The following is an 18,201-nucleotide window of genomic DNA, read 5'->3' on the forward strand; positions in this document are numbered from 1 at the left end:
TCTTTTCTCTGCTACTTTATTGACAACATCACAGAATCACAGAACGTTAGGGGTTGGAAGGGACTTCAAAAGATCATCCAGTCCAACCCCCCCTGCTAGACCAGGATCACCTAGAGTAGGTCACAGGTGTATTTTGAAAGTCTCCAGAGAGGAAGACTCCATAACCTCTCTGAGCAGGCTTCTCCATGGCTCTGGCACCCTCACAGTGAAAAGGTTTTCCTTGTATTCATGTAGAACCTCCTCTGCTCCTGCTTGCACCTCTTGCTCCTTGTTCTGTCATTTGAGATCTTGCTTACCAAACCACCTTACATACTTCTTTAGCTTTGTTAGATTTTAATTAGTTATATTCTGCTTTAGAAGATTCTAAGCCCCTTGTTTTCTGTAAAAAAAGTCATCTGGCTGATGCTTTAAAAAAGCCTTAAAAAATCCAAATCATCATGAAAGGAGAGAGCCTTGTACCTTTCCAGACCTGCAAATAGAATGTACCCAAAGCATGCAATTATTCATGCAGCAAGGTCATCAAGAGTTTATGCAGAGGATTGTATTTAGAAGCAAAACATTGCTGTAGCAAAACAATTCCTGTTTTCTTAATTTTGAAAGCTGCTTTGTTGAAAGTCAAGTGTTCTTTGTGCTCTTGTCAGAAGAGCAGACCTCTATTTCATATAAAGAAACTTGATCAATCTTTTCCTGGAACCCTAGAGGAAGAGAATGTATTCCACTTCATCAACAATTACAGGAACTCAAGAAGGTTTTGCTTCATAAATATAACCTCATGAAGTTTAGTAAGGACAAGTGCAAGGTCCTGCATCTGGGGAGAAATAACAACAGGCACCAGGACAGGTTAGAGGCTGCCCTGCTGGGAAGCAGCTCCACACAGAAAGACCTTGGAGTGCTGGTGGGCAGCAAGTTCTGCATGGGACAGCAATGTGCTCTGGTGGCCAAGAGAGCCAATGGGATCCTGGGATGGATCAAGAAAGGTGTCCAGCAGGGCTAGGGAAGTTCTTCTACCTCTCTGTCCTGCTGAGACCACAGCTGGAATCCTGTGTCCAGTTTGGGGCTCCCCAGTTCAAGAGAGACAGAGACCTGCTGGAGAGAGCTACAAGGACTGAAAAAGGTCCTGGTAGGAAGCAGGAAATGTGTAAAAGTATCTGCAAATATTGTATGTTGTGTACATATTCATTGCATTCCATATTTCTAGGTTGCAGTTTTGCTTGCAGACATAGCTTCATTTGCTTCCATCTGAGCTGGTCTGGCCATTTGATGCTGGGGGATGATTTCAACCCACCACAGTGTCTTGTTGTTTATCTTTCTTCTGATTTTAGCAGCCACTAAGACCTAAGAAGCTCACACACCAAACTAATCTCCTCAAACTTAAAAAAAAAACAAACAAACCAAAGCAACCAAGCAAAAAACAAAACCAACCAAAAAAAAAAAACAAACCAAAACAAACCAACCAAAACCAAAACAAACAACAAACACACACATAAAAAAATACCCCAACCTAACCCAAATCATCAAGATATGCTTTTTCTTTAGCCTAGATGTTTTCAGTAGTTTGGAGAACTAAGTGCTTGTTGTTTGACATCTTCCTTCCATGCATAAATCTGTGTCTACAGGCTTCAAATGTCTTTTTTTTTCTTTCATTTTAGTTTAGTTTTTTATTTTTCCTGAAAACAGTCAACAAACAAAAGCAAGTCAGAAAGAACCCAGAAAATGCAGAAAGGATTACTCATGTGTTAGTATTTTCTACTGGAATCTTCCACCTTGTGTGGTTTAAAAATGTTTAAAACTACTACATGCCTGAAGGGACCAGGATGTGTAGTTTCCAGTTAGCTCCAGTGGATATTTGTCCTGGTTAAAGAGGAGCCAAATTTCTGCAAGCCTACTTGTTTTGACTCTATCTGTCTTCCCATCTGGACTGACAGTGGTAGAGTGACAGAACACACAGTGGATGAAAAGAAACAGATTGGAAGCAATTTGCACATGAGTTTTGCTCCTGCTGAGCTTGACTCCCTTGAAGCTCAAGGGCTCTATGCATCAGTCACGAGTTGGGGCTTTGTGAACAGCAAAAGCTCAGCTCCTGTGGAGCCCAAGCTTGGGCAAAGAGCTTAAAGGGATTTTTTTTTTTATTTGTTTGTTTGTTTTGTTTTGGGTTTTTCTTGTGCATTACTCTTGTCCAGCTCAGATCAGAGAATGTGACTTTGGTGCTGATTATGGAAGAGGAAATATTCACAGGGTTGCCTGTATGGACAATATAATTAGTATCTCCTCAAACTATGCAAAGAGAGACCCATTCCAGGACTATGCCTAATTAATTCACTTGGTATATAGACAGCAATAGGTCTGTGGGTTGGATTGGTTTTTTTTTTATTATTTGGTGTGTATGTATGTGTGTTGTGGGTTTACCTTTTTTTTTTTCTTTTTTTTTTTTTTTTCATCCTTGGCTGAATAGATTAAATATTATGAACTGGAGTAAGTGCATATAGATCTGTACATATCTCAATAGAGAGAATAAAGAGAGGATGAAATAAGAAGTTAAGTTTTTTTAAAAGTTTACTGTGACCCTTGCATGCTACCAAGAAAGGCTTTTCCTTTTTTCCTTCCCCTTCCCCTTCCCCTTTCTCTTACCCTTCTCCACTCCCTTCCCCTTTCCCTTCCCCTTCTCCATTCCCTTCCCCCTTCACTTCCCCTTCCCCTTCCCCTTCCCCTTCCCCTTCCCCTTCCCCTTCCCCTTCCCCTTCCCCTTCCCTTCCCCTTTCCCATTCCTTTTCCCTTCCTCTTCCCTTTCCCCTTCCCCTTCCCCTTCCCCTTCCCCTTCCCCTTCCCCTTCCCCTTCCCCTTCCCCTTCCCCTTCCCCATTTCCTTCCACTTCCCCATTCCCCTTCCCCTTTCCCATTCCTTTTCCCTTCCCCTTCCCCTTCTCTATTCCCTTCCCCTTCCCCTTCTCCATTCCCTTCCCCCTTCCCCTTCCCCTTCCCCTTCCCCTTCCCCTTCCCCTTCCCCTTCCCCTTCCCCTTCCCTTCCCCTTTCCCATTCTTTTTCCCTTCTCCTTCCCCTTCCCTTTCCCCTTCCCCTTCCCCTTCCCCCTTCCTCTTCCCCTTCACCTTCCCCTTCCCCTTTCCCATTCTTTTTCCCTTCCCCTTCCCTTCCCCTTCCCCTTCCCCTTCCCCTTCCCCATTTCCTTCCACTTCCCCATTCCCCTTCCCCTTTCCCATTCCTTTTCCCTTCCCTTCCCCTTCTCTATTCCCTTCCCCTTCCCCTTCTCCATTCCCTTCCCCCTTCCCCTTCCCCTTCCCCTTCCCCTTCCCCTTCCCCTTCCCCTTCCCCTTCCCCTTCCCTTCCCCTTTCCCATTCTTTTCCCCTTCTCCTTCCCCTTCCCTTTCCCTTTCCCCTTCCCCTTCCCCCTTCCTCTTCCCCTTCACCTTCCCCTTCCCCTTTCCCATTCTTTTTCCCTTCCCCTTCCCCTTCCCCTTTCCCATTCTTTTTCCCTTCCCCTTCCCCTTCCTTTTCCCCTTCCCCTTTCTCTTTCCTTTTCCTTTTCCCTCATATGACTTCACAACCTCTAACATTTTGTCATCAAAGTATCTACTGGGAAAGGAAAAGCCTAGATAGTGACTAAACACTAGCAGAAAGAAACACTTCCAGGGTTATGGAGGAAGAAGAAAATGAGAAGTTTGCATCCTTTAACTAAGAAGAGGAGATACAGAAAGCAGAACTACATTAAATCAAATGAGAAGGATTTGAAAGGTGAGGGATGTCTCTCTGGTTAGATATTAGGGAAAAAAAAATACAACTCATAGAAAGGGTTATCAAGAATTGGAACAGGTTGCCCAGGGAGGTGGTGAAGTCATCAGCCCTGGAGGTATTTGGAAGATGTGTAGATGTGGTGCTCAGGGACACTGTTTAGTGGTAGTGGCTTAGCAGCAGTGGTGGAATTGTGAGCTCTAGGCAAGCAGTTGGACTTGATGATCTCAAAGGTCTTTTCCAAACTCAAATGTGCTATGAGTCTATGATTCTATGAATCCTCCATTCTGCTTTCTCAGAGGAAACCAATCTGGAAGCAGGAAATTCTGAAAAAGAGGTGGCATTTCATGACAGAGCAGAAGGTGCTATAACAGGTTAAGGCACAGAGATCTTCACTGATTTCCTTGAAGGACAATAGGCACAGAAACTGGAGAGGTTTCCATGGAGAAAAAAATAAGATAAATGCTAGGTAAGTAATGTCTTACCCTGGAAACTTAACAGCACTTAATTAGCAAAGCTATAGGGGAAGTGTCTCTCTCTTCTCTGGGAGCTTTCAAACCACTTTCTTCAATTTTATAGCTTGCAAAAGCAGAAGTGATTCTACATCTCAGAATTTCCCACCCCAAAACTCATAGGAAAGAGAAGACAAAGTACAGAACTCTGTGAGGAGGAAATCACCAAAGCATATAGCAGAATACAGAGGGTCTTAACTGGAGGAGTTTTGGAGACCAGGCTTCAAAATAACTGAATTGAATCATGCATTAAGCAAATATATCATAATTATTTTCTCTGTGTGTGTGTGTGTGTGTGTGAAATAAGGTCAGATGAGCACTTAAATGATATTAGCATAGGGTTAGAAACAGTTCAAGTCTAAGGGACTGCATGAATTTGGCATGCCAGAATTTATTCTGCTGTGATGCTTTTACAGTAGGTAAATGTGGTTAGGAGTTGAACAAGAACTTTATTAGATAATTATTCAGAAAAGAGGGGGAACAAAACAAAACAACTTGAAAATAGTGGTTAGGCAAGCAGAGAGTAAAGAAAGATTTTAGATTCTAAAACAGAAATCCTGAAGCAGTCTATAAGCATGTTATGTTCTTATTCACATATTACTCTGTCACCGCCAGTTATAGGCTGGACACACAAAGAGAATAATTCTACATAAGAATGCATGGTCTAAACCTTTAGATAATAATAAAACCCTTACCATATTTGAAAGAAAAGATGAAACAGGCTTTTTTTTTTTTTTTTTCCTCACTTGTAGTGAAATTTGCTTCCCCTTGATCACTTTTGAACATCTGGAAAAGCACATCCAGAAGGGCCCCTCAGTTTTTGTGTGAATAAATTATATTTTCAGCTGGATTTTCTGCAGATGCCTTCAAAAATCAAAGCAAGGATGGTCCCATGATGAAAGTGTGGGGGGTTTTTTTGTTCTTTTTCTGGGCTTCTGGCTTTTCATTAGCTGCATGATACTGTGAATTGGCTGAACAGCTGCTCATTGTAACATCTGTAGTCAGACTTGAATTGCCTCCACTCTAACTTTATTACTTCTCAGAAAAGAAGAAAAAAATATTAAAAAATGACCTGTAGAAGTGTGTGCAGCTTCAGGCAGACATGTCAGCTTGGAAATGAATTCCAAACCTTCAGAATGGTTTGTGTTTGACACAGAATCACAGAATGTTAGGGGTTGGAAGGGACCTCAAGAGATTGTCAAGCCCAATCCCCCTGCCAGAGCAGGGTCACCTAGAGCAGATCACGCAAGAACACATCCAGGTGAGTTTTGAATATCCCCAAGGAGGGAGAGTCCACAATCCCCCTGGGCAACCTGTTCCAATGTTCTGTCACCCTCCCAGTGGACAAATTATTCCTCATTTTTCAATAGAACTTCCTATGCCTCAACCTCCACCCATTGCCCCTGGTTCCTATGTATGTTCCTTCTTTGACAGATGAAATATGTCTGGTTTGGCCTCATGCATTGTAAATCCTCTTTACCACACTTCATCCTCCTGTTTATGGCCTATCAGAAAACAGATCTTTGAGTAAACCTCTATCAAGGATATTTGAAATCCCAGTTTCTGTAAGGAATGTTTTAACATATCTAGTGGTGCACATACTGCTGCTTCTGTTTCATGGTTACCTGAACTGGAGAGCTGTAACTGGAGAGCTGTAATTTGACAAACAGACATTAGAAAAAAGGCTTAGACTTTCTGGGCAGTCCTATAACCTTCTAACTTCCAACACTGAGCATCTCCCCTATGAAGAGAGACTGAGAGCCCTGGGGCTGTTTAGTCTGGAGAAGAGAAGACTGAGAGGGATCTGATCAATATCTATCAATATGTGAGGGGTGGGTGTCAAGGGGAGGGGGCCAGGCTCTTTTGGGTGGTGCACAGTGATAAGACAAGGAACAATGGGTTCAAACCTGAACAGAGAAGATTTCAGCTCACCATGAGGAGAAACTTCTTTAGAGTGAGGCTGACAGAGCCCTGGAGCAGGCTGCCCAGGGGGGTTGTGGAGTCTCCTTCTCTGGAGCCTTTCCAACCCCACCTGGATGCATTCCTGTGCAGACTACCCTAAGTGATGCTGCTCTGGCAGGGGGGTTGGACCTGATGATCTCTGGAGGTCCCTTCCAACCTCTGATGTACTGTGAGACTGTGATTAGGGGTTGGAAGGGATCTTGAAAGATTGTTGAGTCCAACCCCTCTGCCAGGGCAGGATCACCAAGAGCAGGTCACAGAGGAATGCAGGTCACAGGAGGATTTTCAGTGTCTCCAGAGAAGGAGACTCCACAACCTCTCTGGGCAGCCTGTTCCAGTGTTTTGTCACCCTCACAGTGAAAAAGTTTTTTCCTTAATCAGAATCATAAAACACATTTATGGATCAAGTAGAATGTTTGTTTCCATTCTACTCTTCCAAACTACTTCTGTTTGACTCTCATTTCCCTCTATTTAAGACTGTATTTCAAACTCAATACTCCAAAGACTACACTGTAGAACCAAGTCCTTTTACTAGGTTTTTGTAAAGCTCCATCAGATCTAAGCTGGTTAACCCTGTACTGAGAGAGTTGTTTTGCCAGGAGAGGATAGAAAAATGAAGATCAAAGACAGGACTAAAAGCTGCTGTAACTGTATGGCATATACCAACTGGTAGGTATGAATGGCAGAGATTTTCTTGCATTATTTATATTCTGCTGTCTCAACAGTTCATAGATTCATATGGAATGGTTTGGGTTGGAATGGACCTTGAAGATCATCTAGTTCTGATCTCCCCTGACTTTGGTTGGAATTAAATGATCTTCAACCAACTAGCCCAGATTGCTCAAGGCCTCATTCAGCCTGACCTTGAACATCTCCAGGGAAGGGACATCCACAGCCTCCCTGGGAAACCTGTTGCAATGTTTCACTATCCTCACTGTAAAGAATTTCTTCCTAATCTCCAGCCTAAATCTACCTTCCTGCAGCTTCAATCCCTTCCCTTTCATCCTATCACCACAAGCACTTGTAAAAAGTCCCTTTCCAGCTTTCCTTTAGCCCCCTCTCAGGTTCTGCCTATAACTTCAACTTAAACATTAGCAATTTTATCTTTGGAACGTCTGACTGCTGTTTGTTAAAATCCTTCCACAATTTCATATTTTTGGGACTGGCTTGAGCCAGAATTTTACTTTGCCTGTGCAAATTGGTGCCCTCATTCTTAAATTCCAGTGGTGTTCAGCTGCTAAAATTTCCACGCTAGCACTAATATTGGCTCCTGCCAGAAATCCACTTTTTTGCTGACTGTAGGGAAAAAAAATCCAAACACCACCACAACCCAACACACACACTAATTTAATTTTAAATATCAGAATCATTAATCTGAAAATTGTGATTTAATTATTTAAAAAACACTGATGAGTATAAACTTGCAGATTTTGTGGGACTACGAAGCTTGGTGTGGTCTTCGATGCTCAACTGTTCTGAACTGCAAGACAAACCTCATGGAAGAGAGAATAAAAAGTCACAAGGTTCAGTCAAACCTCATGGAAGAGGAAAAAAAAAGTGTCAAGGTTCAGTCAAACCTTATGGAAGAGAAAAAAAGTCTCAAGGTTCAGTCAAACCTCATGGAAGAGGAAAAAAAAAGTCACAAGGTTCAATCAAACCTCATGGAAGAGGAAAAAAAAAAGTCACAAGGTTCAGTCAAACCTCATGGAAGAGGGAAAAAAGATGTGAGAGAGAAAATTATTCCCAAAGATTCTCATGGTTCATCAAGCAAAGTGTAATTAGGGAGGACTGCAAGTGGTAGTGACACATTTACCTGTGGTGCAGAAGGCTTCATCCAGGCCAGAACATTACCTTAGGGTCACAAGAGGGGACTGAATAAATGTTCATAAATATCTGAGGGCTGGGTGTCAAGAGGAAGGGAGTGGACAGGCTCTGCTCAGTTGTACCCTTTGCTAGGACAAGGGGCAATGGATAGAAACTCCAGCACAGGAGGTTCCACCTCAACATGAGGAGGAATTTCTTGACTGTGAGGGTCACAGAGCACTGGAACAGGCTGCCCAGAGAGGTTGTGGAGTCTCCTTCTCTGGAGACATTCAAACCCCATCTGGATGCATTCCTGTGTGACCTGTGCTGGATTCTATTGTCCTGCTCTGGCAGGGGAGGTTGGACTGGAAGATCTCCAGAGGTCCCTTCCAACCCTTAAAATCCTGTGAGCCTGTGAAGGTAAAACTCTTGTGAAAATACAGTCTGGCTGCTAAGCTAAAAAAAAGGAGGTGTAGCAATGAACATTCACACAACCAGAGCCAGAGGCTAAATGCATAATTCCCTGGCTTTGCTGAATAGGAAATACATAAATGCTAGCTTAAAATTCTTGCAAGTGTATGCTCAGTTGCACTCAGTTGCTTCCAGCCCAAGTTATTTTCCATCCTGCAGGAAAGAGAAAGAGATAATTTGGTACTTACTATAACCTGAGGCAAGGGGCTTGTAGGAGTGTGGTGACTGATTTATTCTCTAGCAGTGTGTTAGAAATGCCATTAGTGACAGTGAGTGGAACACACTTCTTAGCTGAAGGAACTTCGAGTGACTCCTGTTCTGAGTGTATTAATGGAAGTTATTTGCCACACACACTTAGGTGAGCAGACAGTTTAGCCTCTTATCACTGCTGTTCCCTTGTCAGAACAGATCACACTCTGATTTCTATCCCCTTTCCCTTAAAGGGTGCATTTCCAGCCATCCACAGCACTCCTTGTTTTGAAGAACCAAACCAAATTCAGCATTGTTGTTCTTATACACATATGGAAATGTGTTTTCTGCTGCTTAGGAATTTTTTTTTTTTTGATAATGTGAGGCATTTAGAGATACATTCTAGCAACCCAGCATTAGATTAATTTCCATTTCTCAGTCTGATAGTTTACAATCCCAACATTAAGTCAGTGGCATGACAAAGAGAAGTTTTACTTGCTTTTCCTTATGTGTGTGGGGATTTTGGTCTTGCTTTTGATTTGCTTGCTGCTTACTGCTTTGATTGCAGAACTGATTTGTGCTTATCAGGAGGGGAAATGAAAGGCAAAAAACCACTCAGTGACCATTCCTGCCAATGACACGTTACTTGATCCATGTAAAGCTGTACACATGCCACTCCTTCAGCTCTCATTGACTTGCTATGAAATTTAATTTTCCTTTTATCTTCAGGCCTAGTAAAATGTTTGTTGGCTTGTTGGTTTGTTTGTTGGTTGGTTTGTTGGTTGGTTTGTTGGTTTGTTTGTTTTCTCCAGGAAATAAGGCTGAGAGCCCTGGGGCTTTTTAGTCTGGAGAAGAGAAGACTGAGAGGGGATTTAATCAATGTCTATAAATTTCTGAGGGCTGGGGGTCAAGAGGGAGAGGACAGGCTCTGCTCACTTGCACCCTAGAATAGGACAAGGGGCAATGGATGGAAACTCCAGCACAGGAGGTTCCACCTCAACATGAGGAGGAACTTCTTCACTGGGAGGGTCACAGAGCTTTGGAACAGGCTGCCCAGAGAGGTTGTGGATTCTCCTCTGAAGACTTTCAAGCCCCATCTGGATGCATACCTGTGCTGGATTCTATTGTCCTGCTCTGGCAGGGGGGTTGGACTTGATGCTCTCCAGAGCTCCCTTCCACCCCTAACATGTGCCTCTGGACATGTGCCATATATCTGGACATGTGCCTCTCATGTCCAGATATAGTATTGCAACATACTTTCTGCAGGGCTAAATGGAAGATGATTTGTAAGCTTCATCTGCTGCAAGGAAAATTCACACCAAGTTCAAGTATCTCTCAAATGGATCCTTTAGCAGGATAGGCTCCCTAAATTGTCGTTACAGCCTCTCAGTAAGCAATTCAGAGCTTAGTTTCCCATATTTCAACTCATTTTCCACCAGGTAATAAGCTTTAGATAACCTCTCTAGTAGGAGCTGCAGAGTTCAATGGCTGGTGACCTTTCTAATATTGCATCAAGGTCCATTTTGCTAATACAGTTACTGGGTTAAATGCCCTGAACTCAAATATTTCAGGCTGTCCCCCATTCTCAAGGAATGGAACAGGAGAAAGACACACACAGTCAGAGAGGAGGGAAGGCTGGAAAGGAGCTCTGGAAGTCATCTGCTCAGAGCAGGGCTAACCTCCGATTTAAACAAGGTTGCTCAGGCTCTTGACCAACTTTTAAGCATATCCAAGGATGGAGATTTGAAAATTTCTCTGAACAGGCTGTTCCAGTGCTTAACTTGCACTGCAAAATATCTTCCTTCTGTTCAGTAGGAGTCTTCCTTGCTGCAACTTGCAACAGCTACCTCTTGTCCTTTCACGGTTTACCTCTGAGACTATCAATACACTTCTGTAGGGTGCTGAAGGCAGCCACTCAATCCTTCTCAGCCCTCTTTTCTCCAGATTAAGCAAACCCACTTACCTCAGCCTTCTCTGGCCCTGCACCAGACTCCTTCCAGTTTATTAGCACATTTTCTGCATGATGGAACCCAGAACCAGGCTCAGTACTCCAGGCATAGCCTCGGGAGAGCTGAACATGGAATAAACTTTTCCCTTGACCTGCTAGCTGTGCTTGTCACCTGTGAGTGACAACATCAGAGCACAGTTTTGGAGCATGTCACCAGTGGGACACTTCTGAGCTTGGACAGGGGTGGCTCATGCACTGGGGACTGCCAAGTCAATCCTCATTAGCATTTGCAAACCTGGCATGAGCTATATTTGTTCTGCATTAAAGCCGTGCACAAGGGTAGTAAAAGAGGTTTAAGGGAACAGTATCATGACATGCAGAAAGTTAATTTTTAGGGTGTCTTTTTTCCCCCCAGTTAAATCTTAAAAGATATTATAAATGCCCAGAAGCTTTCATGGACTTTTACTGTGGTTCTTTGTGGGGTTTTCACTCTCTATATTCAAGCTCACACAAATGTGACATGTGATAAATTGAGCTGAGCTTTTCAGTGTGTGGGTAGGAGAAATTTAGAAGGTAGCAATAGCTAAAAAGGGATTGTTTTGCTGTTTTCCAGCATGCAACAAATAATTCTTGTCTTATTACTTTTATCTCAATGATGTATAACCCATACTCTCTTCTATCACAGGATCACAGTGTCACAGTACATTAGAGGTTGCAAGAGACCTCCAGAGATCATCAGGTCCAACCCCCCTGCCAAAAGCAGGATCCCTTAGGGTAGTCTGCACAGGAATGCATCCAGGTGGGGTTGGAAAGGCTCCAGAGAAGGAGACTCCACAACCTCTCTGGGTAGCCTGTTCCAGTGCTCTGTCACCTTCACTGGAAAGAAGTTTCTCCTCATGTTGAGCTGAAATCTTCTATGTTCAAGCTTGAACCTGTTGTTCCTTGGCTTATTAGTATGCACCACTGAAAAGAGCCTGGCCCCCTCCACTTGACACCCACCCTTTAGATATTAGACATTGATCAGATCCCCTCTCAGCCTTCTCCTCTCCAGACTAAACAGCCCCAGGGCTCTCAGTCTCTCTTCACAGGGAGATGCTCAAGTCCCCAAATCATCCTCGTGGCTCTCCCTTGGACTCTCTCCAGCAGGTCTCTGTCTCTCTTGAACTGGGGAGCCCCAAACTGGACACAGAATTGCAGCTGTGGTCTCAGCAGGGCAGAGGGTGCATATAAGCACACACAAAGACATTAGTCTGCTCTAAAATTTTCTGTTTCCATCAATTAAAATGTATTAAAGCTACTACAGGCCCAGATTCTTACTGGAGAAAATGCACCTCAAAGACGTTATTTTGGTTTTGCTATTGCACAAGATTCTTTTCCAGTCAGTAGCTGACTGGTTAATTGTATAGACATGGTTTGGGCAAGTGGTGTCATGCAGTGGGAGAGAAACTTTGGCATGAAACAGCAAATGGGTTGCACTTCATTGTGGATATGGATTGGAAGAGGGAAAGGGAAAGAGGCAAGGAGATGAGAGTGTGGAGTATATCACATGACAGATCTGAAATCTCCAAGGTGCTCGGTAGACAGCCATAAGGCAGAAAACCTCTAGGAGCTTGAGGCCAGCTTATAAATAGAATCTTGAACAAGAAGGGGAAGAGAGAAAATAAATTTCTCCATTAAATTATCCAGAAAAGGATCCAGTGGTTTATTTTTGACTCTTAATTAAAAAGTACCTTTAAGTGTTCCAAATATTCATGGATTGCAGTATTTAATTTTAAAGTTTTCTACTCTTTTTGCTGAGATGTTTGTTGATTTGCTCACAGTTACAGTCATCACCAGTGAATAATTTCCAATAATTTGTGGAGCTGGGAAGGTTTTCCCATGGCTAGCCACACTGGCATGGAATCAATTCTGCTATAAGCAGACCTCAGTAATCACTGTTATTTATTCATTTAGGGTTATGCTCACAACATTAATTTACTTTGTTCTCATCCTTTTGGCTGCTGAACTGCACGAGAGGGATGCAGCCTTTATTAATCACAGAATTTGCACCAGCTTGTTCCAAGACTGGATTGACTTTGTGGAAGGCAAAATTGTCCTTCTCTGTTACATCTGTGTGCTTTATATCAGACTGTGCATGGAATTATACTTTACTGGGTGAAAGATTGGATGGACAGCCATGCCCAAAGAGTGGTGGTGAGTGGAGTTAAATCCAGATGGCCATGAGTGGTGTTCCCCAGGGCTCAGTCCTGGGGCCAGCCCTGTTTGATACCTTTATGTGATCTGGTTAAGGTGATGGAGTGCACCCACAATAAGTTTGCAGACAGCACCCAGCTGGGTGTGTCATGGTTGTAAGCAGGAGAGATTGCTCTAATGCCTCTGTGGCAAAAGAAGAGTGATTTACACACAGGATTAGGGTATTGGAAAGTTTGAATGGAAAAGCTTTTCACAAGCTACCATACCACAATATTACAGTGCATAGTGGTGAGCATAGTAAAGCACATCAAATACACAAGGCCATGAGGATGAGCAGAGGGCTGGAGCTGCTCTGCTATGGACACAGACTGAGAGAGTTGGGGTTATTCAGTCTGGAGAAGAGAAGGCTCCAAGGAGACCTTCTTGTGGCCTTCCAGTATCTAAAGGAGGCTCCAAGAAAGCTGGGGAGGGACTTTTTAGGGTGTCAGGGAGTGATAGGACTAGGGAGAATGGAACCAAAATAGAAATGGGTAGATTCAGATTGGATTTTAGGAAGAAGTTTTGCACCATGAGGGTGGAGAGACACTGGCAGAGGTTGCCCAGGGAGGTGGTGGAAGCCTCATCCCTGGAGGATTTAAGGCCAGGCTGGAGGTGGCTGTGAGCAACCTGCTCAAGTGTGAGGTGTCCCTGCCCATGGCAGGGGAATTGGAACTGGATGATCCTTGAGGTCCTTTCCAATCCTGACAATTCTATGATTCTATATTCTGGGTTTAACACAGAAGCTCATTAAGCCAAAAGCTTCATACACAACCCTCCACCAAATCAGACCAAACCCCAGTACTCCTTTTCTCCCAACTTGGGGTTCCACATATGCCCCAGGGCTCTTTCTTCCCCCTCCCATTGCTAGGCTGGTTTTAGGCTGGCCAGGTTTGAAACTGCCTCCTCACAGTCCTGGGGTCTTGGCCCAAGAAGGACAATATTGTGCAGCAAAAATTGTTACAGCCATGAAAGCTGAAGACTGAAACCATCATTTCTCCACTTCAGATAAGAGAGCTCACTGCATCCAGGGGTGTGCAGAGGAAAAAAAGAGAAAGGAATTGACTTTGCAGCCAGATTTATAATGATTTAGGATTTATGGGAAGAAATACATAGTGTCCCTTGGGCTGGACACTCTGGACACTGGAGGTCTGCAACTTTGTGGTCTGCCTTAAAGCATCCAGCTCAAACTGGGACAGGGTGGAAGTGTTGATCTGCTTGAAGGTAGGAAGGCTCTGCAGATGGATGGATTGATGGGGCAAGACCAGTTGTATGACTTTCAATAAGGCAGTATTCCAGGTGTGGTCTCACCAGGGCAGAGTAGAGGGGGAGAAGAACTTCCCTAGACCTGCTATGTAATGTAGGGGAATCCACCACCTCCCTTGGGAGTTTATTTCAATGTCTAATAGTTCCAGTGGTGAAAAGATTTTATCTGGCATCCAGTATGAATCTGAGAGTCTCAGTCTCATGAGAGTCCCAAGCTAAACACCACAGACATCTGGTTGCATGAATCTTGCAGGTACAGCTTGATTGATGGTAAGGAGTGTTCTGAGCTTTGAAGTGGTAGAGAAAATATTGAGAATCTGGAAAAGATGCAAAAAGGTTTGAATTGTTTATGAGCTAGAAAGATTTGATGGGTTGAATCTTGCATTTCTGAGTGCAGTTTTCAGACCTGCAATGTGCTGAATGCTGGAATTGTTGATACCAGGAAATTTTAAACTTCTGTGTTAAGTAGGCTTTCTGTTTGTAACATTTCAGGAGTGGTATGAATAAAGAAAGCTGTGTGGGGAAATGTTTGTTTGCTTTCAGAGGGAATAGTGGAGAAAGATTGACTCTTCAGACTGATTAGTACATGAAACTTACTGTGTTTCCAAGCACTTCACTGATTCATTTTGCCATATTTTGAAGCCAGAATCAACAGTTATTGTAATTTCATAAGCACAGCAGAAAGGAACCTTTTTAGGTTTGCAGAAGTATGGAGAACAGTGAACATACTTTGAAATAAAAAGAAGATTTCTCTCTTATTTATTTGAGGGTGGGAAGCTTTACCAACTGGCCTTTGCCAGCATTCACACTGCTGCAAAACTTTCCTAGAAGGTAAAGTTTGTCTTTGTACCATAGTAAGATGACAAAATCTCTGAGAAGATCAGAATTTGAGTGAGACAATCCATGTGTGCTACTACTTACACAGTTTCACTTTCAGCACTGTGAGATGAAGAACCTCAGCCTTCCCTTGGTCTGTACAAAAGTTTTGGCATCTGACTCCATTTGTGTGTGCTGCTAAGAATCATTGAATCATTGAATCATTGAATCATTGAATCATTGAATCATTGAATCATAGAGTCATAGAATCATAGAATGGTCTGTGTTAGAAGGGACCTCCAAAGGTCATCTAGTCCAGCCTCCTCCACAATAAGCAGGCACATCCTCAACTAGATCAAGTTGCCCAGAGCCCTGTTGAGCCTCACCTTGAATATCTCCAGGGATGGGACCCCAACCATCTCCTGGGCAACCTGTTGCAGTGTTCCACTACCTCCTGGTGCAGAACTTGTTCCTAACATCCAAGGGGAACAGAAAAATGAATCTTGCAGAGGGTCAAACTTTTGAAAGGCAGGTTTAAGTTTCTCATATTTCACAAGAACTGCAAGGATATAGAGAGGATGAAGTTGTTGAACTGCAAACCTTAGTCTTGTTTATGAGGTTTGGAGGAGTTTCTGGCCAGTATAATTTAGTAGGTTTGTAATAACAGCACTGCTTTCCTGAAGTCATCTTGCTGAGCTATTTGGTCTTGCTGCTGTCCCAAGTCCTTGCTTGTCAGTCAAGTTGCCTACCCATAGTCTGGCATCACTATTTATAGCTGGAGGAGTATCTGGTGCTTTGCATGAGGTATTACTTCAGCACAAACTATTGCTAGCAAGTGGTGACATTCACCTTAGATATGGCACACTATGATGTCATTTGCCATTTCAAGGTACCTGCAGTCTGTCAGGTGAAGTCAGTAAGCATCTGGTGATGGAAGCAAAGATGGAAATTTTCAAACCCTAATAAGCCAAGCATCTGTAATCAAAGCTTAAAGTAAAGCAAATTCAGTTTGTTTCCTGACATTCTGAAAACCTTGATTAATTCTTTTTTATTTTCTTTCCCCCCCCACTAGATATTAAATAACATAAAAAAACACTAAAGAGTATTTTCAATAAGCAATAACCAAAGGTTTCAAAAGCACAATTTAGGAGTGCATCAACAAATTAGTGACCACTAGATCAGTTTATGAACATGTAATCCAGCACTGGTTCTGCAGAAACTGAAAGTGGATATGCACCTTCATGGTGAAGGACTTGTTCCTAACATCCAATCTAAATTTGCTCTTCTCTAGTTTGAAGCCATTCCCTCATCCTATCACTGCAGGCCTTTGCAAACAGTCTCTCTCCATCCTTCTTGTAGCCCCCTTCAGGTACTGGAAGGTTGTTATTAGGTCTCCCTTAAGCCTCCTCTTCTCCAGGCAGAACACCCCCAGCTCCTTCAGTCTGTCTCCATAGCAGAGTTTCTCCAACTCCCTGATCATTTTTGTGGCCCTCCTCTGGATCTGCTCCATCAGCTCTGTGTCCTTTCTGCACCAAGGGATCCAGAGCTGGACGCAGTACTCCAGGTGAGCAGAGTGACACCTCACCTCTATCAATCTGTCCAGCATGCCATCAGAATCAGAGAATCATAGAATGGTTAGAGTTGGAAGGGACCTCAAGGATCATTCAGTTCCAACCCCCCTGCCATGGGCAGGGACACCTCACACCACAGCAGGTTGCTCACAGCCACCTCCAGCCTGGCTGCAAAAACCTCCAGGGATGAGGCTTCCACCACCTCCCTGGGCAACCTCTGCCAGTCTCTCACCACTCTCATGGGGAAAAACTTCTTCGTAACATCCAATCTGAATCTCCCCACTTCTAGTTTTGCCCCATTCCACCTAGTCCTATAACTAAAAAGTCCCTCCCCAGCTTTCTTGTAGCCCCCTTCAGATACTGGAAGGTCACAAGAAGGTCTCCTTGGAGCCTTCTCTTCTCCAGACTGAACCACCCCAACTCTCTCAGTCTATCCTCACAGGAGAGCAGTTCCAGCCCTCTGCTCATCCTCATGGCCCTTCTCTGGACACCTTCCAGCACCTCCAGCACAACTTTCTGTTGAGCTCTTTCTTTCCTCTGCCCTTTCCAAGATGTGTGTGGGGATGACACATCAGGACATGATTTAATGACCATAGTGGTCTTGGGTTAATGGTTGGCCCTGATGATCCTAAAGGCCTTTTCCAACCCAAACAGTTCTACAATTTTATGTTTCTCAACCAGACACATATTTGTAGTAGAAGAATTGTGAGGTACCTGCTCTGTGGTCACAGATGAAGAGAAATTAGGGAGCAAAAAGACAAAGTATTTTCCTTGCCAGTGAGAATTATTACCTATATCATGACATATCACACAGAATCACAGAATCATTCAGGTTGGAAAAGTCCCTTGGGATCATCAAGTCCAACCATTATCCCTACTCTACAAAGTTCACCCCTAAATCATAGCCCCAAACACCACATCTAAATGACCTTGAAACACGTCCAGGGTTGGTGACTCAACCACCTCCCTGGGTAGTGTATTCATATCTGAATTATTGTTAAAAAAACCCTAATGAGTGCTGGTGTTTAATGAGGCCTCTGCTGAGTAACCTCTGTTTTCAAAAACAGTAATATACCTAACCTTGAATTTTAATCTGATCACTCTTCTATACACTTCTGTTTTCAGTACTCAGCTTTTGAGCTCCTGTGGAACAGCAGTTCATAGAATTGTCTCCACACTTGGTTTCTGCATTAAAACTGATTAATTCTCTAACTATTCCAGCAGGGACTATAGGAATGGTGTTTAAACTCCATACCCCAGGAGGTCACTGTATTCATTTGGAGCAAGACAAAAGCCTGTAGTGATAGGATGAGTAATGATTTCAAACTAGAGATGAGCAGATTTAGATTGGATGCCAGGGTCAAGTTCTTCACCATGAGGGTAGTGGAACACTGGAACAGGTTGCACAGGGAGGTGGTTGGGATCCCATCCTTGGAGATATTCAAAGTGATGCTTGACTGAGCTCTGGGCAACCTGATCCTAGTTGAGGATGTCCCTGCTGACTGCAGAGGGGGTGGGCTAGATTGCTTTTGGAGGTCTTTTCCAACCCAGACCATTCCATGATTCTATGATTCTGTGATTATTTTAGGTTCAATTTCAGGGAAGAAAAAGCAATCTCAGACCTCAGTCAGTAAACCACATAACTGTACAACGCCTCCTTTGTACTAGCAGGAATGTTCCACACATGACT

Source organism: Indicator indicator, chromosome 6 (assembly GCF_027791375.1).
Source record: "Indicator indicator isolate 239-I01 chromosome 6, UM_Iind_1.1, whole genome shotgun sequence".
Taxonomy (NCBI): domain Eukaryota; kingdom Metazoa; phylum Chordata; class Aves; order Piciformes; family Indicatoridae; genus Indicator; species Indicator indicator.